This window comes from Ascaphus truei, chromosome 7 (assembly GCF_040206685.1).
Source record: "Ascaphus truei isolate aAscTru1 chromosome 7, aAscTru1.hap1, whole genome shotgun sequence".
NCBI lineage: Eukaryota > Metazoa > Chordata > Amphibia > Anura > Ascaphidae > Ascaphus > Ascaphus truei.
In genome coordinates this window covers 62,133,917-62,141,310 of record NC_134489.1, presented here as the reverse complement: position 1 = coordinate 62,141,310, position 7,394 = coordinate 62,133,917, and positions in this window count along the sequence as shown.

The window sequence follows — 7,394 nt, the reverse complement described above, 5'->3', positions numbered from 1 at the left end:
GGTTTGTTTGTTTTTATTCTCTCTCTCTCTCTCTCTCTCTCCTCTCTCTCTCCTCTCTCTCCTCTCTCTCCTCTCTCTCCTCCCTCTCTCTCCTCCCTCTCTCCCCTCCCTCTCTCCCCTCCCTCTCTCCCCTCCCTCTCTCCCCTCCCTCTCTCTCTCTCCAACATATAACATAAATGACCAGTCCCAAATGTCCTTTCAAGGTAGAGATATCAAAGTCCAATTGTTGCAATGGGGATAAACTGCAGCTCCCAAAAGGATCAGCCAAATCCTCCTCCGGCAGTGTCACGCATCATGTGATGCCACGTTGCTATGGCAGGAGGCGGCCCGCGGCGGAGAAGGTAAGAGCGCATGTGCGCACTAGCACAGACGACCACCCACACCCACCTCTCTGCCGGTCCAGGGACCCTGTGCTCCTTCCTCGTGTCGGTGCCGGCATCCAACTTCCAACCAGAAGGGGGAGCTGGAGGGGGGGCGGGGGGCACGCTCCCTCCACCAGCTCCCACCTCCAGTAAGGTGAAAGTAGGACTTATAGTAAGCGCGACGGAGCGACGGCTTGGTCGCGATCGCTGGAAGTCATCTCAATTAGATTTTTTACAGCGACCGCAGCCTGACGTCACCATCGTTGTCGCATCGCCGGCACTATAAGCGTGGCCTAAGGCTGCGCTTATTGCGCCGGCGACACGACCGATGACATCACCCATCGCCATTGCGATTGTTGCAATTCAAGTTTATGTGGCGTCGCTGGCTACAAGGCCAGTGACATCATAAAAGGGGAAGGCAGTGGGACTGAGAAGCTCTCTGATTGTCCACAAGGAGAGACCGTCGCCGAAAAAATCAAATAACAGTGACTACCAGATTTTTCGTAGCGTTGTCGCTTGGTCGCGCCGTCGCGTGCACTATAAGCGCAGCCTTAGGCTGGCCTTACGGACACAGTCTATGTGAAGGTTGGAGCTGCAAAATCTATTTTTCATTGTTATTTGTTTATTTCATTACACTTTCCACTGGACTTTTCTGCCCTTTGACATAGTAGCTACAGTACTGTATGTGTAACGGCCACCCAAAGGGTTAATGGGAAGGCCTGCCAAGGATTTCTATGTAGTCCTCACCAAAACCCTGATCAATGTAATAAAAATATATACCTATACACGGTAGATGCTGCTATTGACTAAAACTAGAATGCAAGCTCTGTGGGACAGGAATTTGTTGTGCATGTCCTCATGTACCAGCTCTGATGCTAACAATGTTGATATAATAATAATAATTTTGAATGGATCTGAGTTTCCAAGAAAGGGATTTCTGAGCTGTGTGTAATCTTATCAGCTCTCTGCATTCACCAACTTTCCTTCCAGAATCCATTCTAAGAATTCTGCGAAGTGTTTTCAAATATCACTGTTGGCTGTACTATCCAGACCGTGGTAATCTCCTTGCTACGTGTTCTTGGCTATAAATGAACATGGGCTGTGTACACACTTTCATTGAGATCCAGTTCCTGCCCTTGAAGGCTGGGGTGTGTAATACAGTATGATGAATCCTGGATCTGTACAGCTGCTGGCTTGAATGAAAGGTTACTAGAACAGCCTGATTCAGGTTAGCAGCGCGTCCCAGTTTATGAATCATCTGGAACTCCTATCATTTTTCTACGTCCAGATGCAATGTATTCTGGTTTTGCCCACTCTGCTACAGGGTATGTGTCTTCAGCATGCAGAAAAACACACACGCAAACACACACACACACACACACACACACATAACAATGGCGGATTTAAAAAAATGGCACACATAGGCATTTACCTGTGCAGCCCTCCTCTTCCAGTGCCACACCATCCCGATGCCATGGCAACGTAATGCCGTGTGATGTCACATTGCCACCCGCGCTTGCGTGATCGGCGCATGCGAGCAGTGGCAGATTTCCCATCAGGCCTGATAGGCCCGGGCCTAGGGCAGCAAAATTTGGACACGCATGAGCGGCCATCAAGCACTGATTGCACATGCGCACGAGTGTGTGTAACCCCCTGTGTGATGAGCTCACCTGCCCCCTGCCTGGTTCCTCCCAATGTACTCTGGACATGTGACTGTAATGAACATGAGAGCAGCCAATAATAATGACTGTGGAAGAGGAGGGACTATGAGGGGGAGGAGCCCTTAAAAAGGGGGGCGGCCATGTTGAGTCAGATCTGCGTGGAGCTGAGTGCTATCATTTTTGTTCAAGGATTTGCCGAGTGTGCACGTATGCACGTGGCAGCAGGAGTGGAGAGTTATAATCGGGAAGTGATCAAGAGTTCAAGCACTGTTGGGGGGACCCAACAGTCCCAATGGCTATAAAACACAGCAGTGCTGAACCACCCTTTTCGAAGAACAGGCCTACAACAGTTAGAACACAACAAGCTCCCACGGTCTACCGGCACCATCACAAGCTGACATACCCAGGATTGGGTGGCTACTACACTGACACTGACTCACACCCGTGTAGCGTTATTGGGGATTGTATTATTGCTGTATGTCTTATGTGGTGATCCTCTGCTGAGGATCACAGGTTGCCTTTTTATTAAGGGTTCCCTGACGAAGTCCTTAGTGACAAAACGCATAGGGCGTTCCCAAAGAGGCGAGTTTGTGGCTGACATTATTGCACGAACGGAGAGAGTACCTTGGACCTGTTGCTATTTTGCTTGGGACTGCTGTCGCTTCCGGTTTTGCAGTTGCCTGCTGGTGAGCAGTGAGAGCTGTGGGAGGTGTATCTGGAGGGAGTTTCTGACCGTTTGCTGATTATTACATCATCTGGCTGCGGTGGCTCCAGTGCACATTGCTGAACCAACGGATACACCAGAGGTGGCACCAACGGGACAGGCTGATACATTCCCTTCACAGCTTCAAGGCGATTGAGTATATCTCATAAATGCTATTATTTTTACTCTGTTTGTGAGTGCGCTTTTTATATTTTAAAATCCCATAAATACTGTTTTATACTTTATCACACTAGGAGTGCGCCTGTTTTTCTTCTTGTTTTCTGCATATATATATATATATATATATATATATATATGCATATATATATATATATATATATATATATATATATATATACACACACATCTATCTATCTTTTTATACACATTATGTATATATACAGCTAAACCCCGTTATAACGCGGGTCTCGGGGTCCACCCCGAGACCACCGCGTTACTAACGGGGTCGCGAGAAAAAAAAATGGCCGCCGCGCTTTAGCGCATATTCATCCCGCGGGACAGGAGATGGGAGCGGGCATGTCCCTCCGCTCCCCGCTTCCCCCTGTCACCGCGGGACAGGCCGCGGGGCAGGAGATGGGAGCGGGGATGTCTCTCCTGTCCCCGCTTCCCCCTGTCACCTCGGAACAGGCCGCGGGGCAGGAGATGGGAGCGGGGATGTCCCTCCTGTCCCCGCTTCCCCCTGTCACCTCGGGACAGGCCGCGGGGCAGGAGATGGGAGCGGGAATGTCCCTCCTGTCCCCGCTTCACCCTGTCACCGCGGGACAGGCCGCGGGGCAGGAGATGGGAGCGGGGATGTCCCTCCTGTCCCCGCTTCCCCCTGTCACCTCGGGACAGGCCGCGGGGCAGGAGATGGGAGCGGGGATGTCCCTCCTGTCCCCGCTTCACCCTGTCACCGCGGGACAGGCCGCGGGGCAGGAGATGGGAGTGGGGATGTCCCTCAGGTCGCCGCTTACCTCAGAACCATGCTGCCTGCATGGAGGTTGTAGCGGGGGGTTTCTTCTCCCCACCGCTGTCCCCGGTGCTCCCGCTGCCTGCGCGGGAGGAGGGGGGGGAGCGGGTGGTGGTGCTGGTCGCGGCCCGTCTGTGTAGAGTGAGAGAGTGTGTGTGTATGTATATATGGGAGAGAAAGTGTGTGTGTGTATATGGGTGTGTGAGTGTGGGTAAGTGTCTGTGAGTGTGTGTAAGTGTCTGAGTGTGTGTGTAAGTGTGTGTAAGTGTGTGTGAGTGTGTGTGAGTGTCTGTGAGTGTGTAAGTGTGTGTGAGTGTGTGTGAGTGTGTGTGAGTGTCTGTGAGTGTCTGTGAGTGTCTAAGTGTGTGTGAGTGTGTGTGAGTGTCTGTGAGTGTGTAAGTGTGTGTGAGTGTGTGTGAGTGTGTGTGAGTGTGTGTGAGTGTCTGTGAGTGTCTAAGTGTGTGTAAGTGTGTGTGAGTGTGTGTGAGTGTCTGTGAGTGTGTAAGTGTGTGTGAGTGTGTGTGAGTGTGTGTGAGTGTGTGTGAGTGTGTGTGAGTGTGTGTGAGTGTCTGTGAGTGTCTAAGTGTGTGTAAGTGTGTGTAAGTGTGTGTGAGTGTGTGTGAGTGTCTAAGTGTGTGTAAGTGTGTGTGTGTGTGTGTGTGTGTGAGTGTGTGTGAGTGTCTGTAAGTGTGCGTGAGTGTGCGTAAGTGTGTGTGAGTGTGCGTGAGTGTGGTCAGTGTGTGTGCAGTGTGTCAGTGTGAGCAATGAGCAGTGTGTGTGCAGTGTGCAGTGTGTGTGCAGTGTGGCAGTGAGCAATGAGCAGTGTGTGTGCAGTGAGTGTGTGCAGTGTGTCAGTGTGAGCAATGAGCAGTGTGTGTGCAGTGTGCAGTGTGTGTGCAGTGTGGCAGTGTGAGCAATGAGCAGTGTGTGTGCAGTGAGTGTGTGCAGTGTGCAAAAAAAAAATGTAAAAAAAATTTTTTTTAAAAATATTTTTTTTTTTTTTTTTTTTTTTTTTTTTAAAAAACGGGAGCCACGGGAAAACCGCGTTATAACCGAATCGCGGTATAACGAGGCGCGTTATAACGGGGTTTAGCTGTATATATATAGTTCTTCATAGCTTGGAGACCTCAGAAGTCTCTCCATCAGGTGACTGGTTGTCAGGATCAGATGGCCACCATTTCCCCCCATATAGATTTATAATTATCCCACCACGTCCATCACATGCACGTGGCCCCTGGCTTTTCTTGACTTTTCCTATATTGCCAAGGCACAGTGTCACACGAGCTGAGTTTTACAGCTCTCCGATCAATAAATAATTATTATTAGTGGTGTTTTAAATAACAAGCCTGTTACTTCACAGCGGAAGAATGAAGTACTGGCTTTCAGATGGAAACCACATTAAAAAACATGCGACAAATCCCACCTTGAAATCTTGTATTCATATATTTATGGTGCATTAACTCTCCAGAGCCTGGTGGGACTGCAATGCATCGCTACATGTAATTGAGGGTATTCCCACGTATTTAAAAATGACACAAAAAAAAAAACCTGTATAGATCACAGCTCCATCTTTATGTATCCCGGACAAAAAAACTACACTAAGCATAACCTTATTTAAATATCATAATGTCAGAATGATTGAGCCACTGATTGAGGCAGTTGAGCTGAAGCAGGGATATCCTGAAAACTTGACCAGTTGGTGACCCTTGAGGACTGGGGTTGGATACCTCTTGCCAACGTTGTGCTTTGGTGCAGAACCCTCAAATTCTGCTCATTTGGACCCTCGACAGCTATTATGGAGCTAGGGTGACACTCGTTGTCATCACATTGATGCGCTTTGAATCATGGGAGGCTCCACTTTATCAAAAAGAAAACACGGGTCTGATTATTATAACAAGCATTTCTCGCTGCCTACTGCCACTCTGGCCGAAAAGGGGTTAAATGTGAACCATGTCTCTGGCCATGCTGCCATCACATATTGCGATATATATTGTGACACTGTCCCACCTGTCTGCAATGTTGAACAAATGACAGGCCCAAGCCTAGCTCTGCTCCATGTTATATCTGCTCCGAATATCGCCCTGCCAGCCAGAACGCCATGAGATTCCTTCCTGTCCTGCCTTTGTTACTACACAGACCACATCATATCGCAATGCGCTGGAAATTAGATCCGCCGTTTCATGCTCCGTTTTGTTTTCTGCCACACTTTGTGTCGGCCCTTTAAGCTCTGGTAACGTTTCCAAGTAGCAGAGCAGACAATTCTCACGGCTCTCGAAACAAGAGGGTTTCATGCCAAGCAGTTGACCCAAAACAGACCTGCCTTTCGAAGTTGTAAAAATACAGAGGGCTCTGATATTTTATGTGAGATAAATCCTTTGTCTGCTGTGGAAAGGCTAAGATACTGAAGTCATCATATATACACATAATGTGCGCTATATACGGTACCTTACCTATTACCATAACCTGGCCTTGTGCTACATAATGTTTCAGTATCCGTAATGAAGTTGATGTCTTTATTAGTGTTTAGTAATAGACGCAGTGCCATATTTCACAAGCGGTGCTATGCTAAAAGACACCTTCCAGCACCGTTTAGTAAACATGACAAAATATGGGCCATTCATGTAAGTGTGGCTGCACTGTGTCTTCCAGCGTGGAAGGTGTCTTATGGAGTGGCCCTTCTTAGTAAATAGGACCCACAATGCCCATGAGTCTTTAAAAATTGTTATTTAAAAAAAATGCTACAAGTATTTGCTCATAGTACAGAACTGATTTATTTTTTAAAAATACGCACATGCAGAATATTGCTTGAACTGCAGCTTTAAGGTGATAGTTGGGTCTAGTCTGACATGCTAAAATTGTATCATACATTATAGTACATCCATTGCTACAGATTGCATTTATTGTCTCAAGCAATAGCTAATTTTCCTCAATACAGATCATAAAATCTGGCTCAGATTCACCTGTCTGGCCAACTTCACCTATAAGTTTAAGCTGCCCTTTCTCAGTAATTGCTTATGGACATACAACAACCAACCATTGCTCCCTCCTCCTTCTCCAGCACTCTTCTTACTTAGCAAGGGCCTCCCCCTAATTTCGAACAAGTCTTCATCCAAATGAGTAAGTGACTAACTTCAGTCACTTTTACCTTGTAAAACAGCAGAGCATTCAACGCGGACAATATTAAGTATTCATCACTGTGTTGTGACAGATTGGAGAATGCTCGTCTAAATCAGACAATCCCCTTATCAGTTTACCCATTGTAGACTAATACACTTGAAATGTACACTGAAAGTACATTATGTTTTAGTATCTACAGGGAAAGTCTGTTTGGTTCATAATAGCTGGCAATAAAAATATATTTGCATCCAAACACAGAAAATGTATTATTGCACAAATCACCAGAAACCAACGGAGGCTGAAACCTTGTTATAAGCCGAGGCTATCAGTTGCATTAATATTTGATAAAGTCGCACAATTAGGGTCTGCCAGGTTATTAAATCCCATTTCAAGGGCATTTTAATACGTAGCTCCTGCAATTGAAAGAATTCCTATCTCTAATAACTTGATAAGGTTTGATATAATGCAGGCTGTAAAGGGATTAATTTTACCTGTCTGTTATGAAACGACGGCTTCACGAGTATAAAATCCACTTTCTTCTTCTTTAATGGCACAATTGTCCTTCTTATCAGTACAATGTG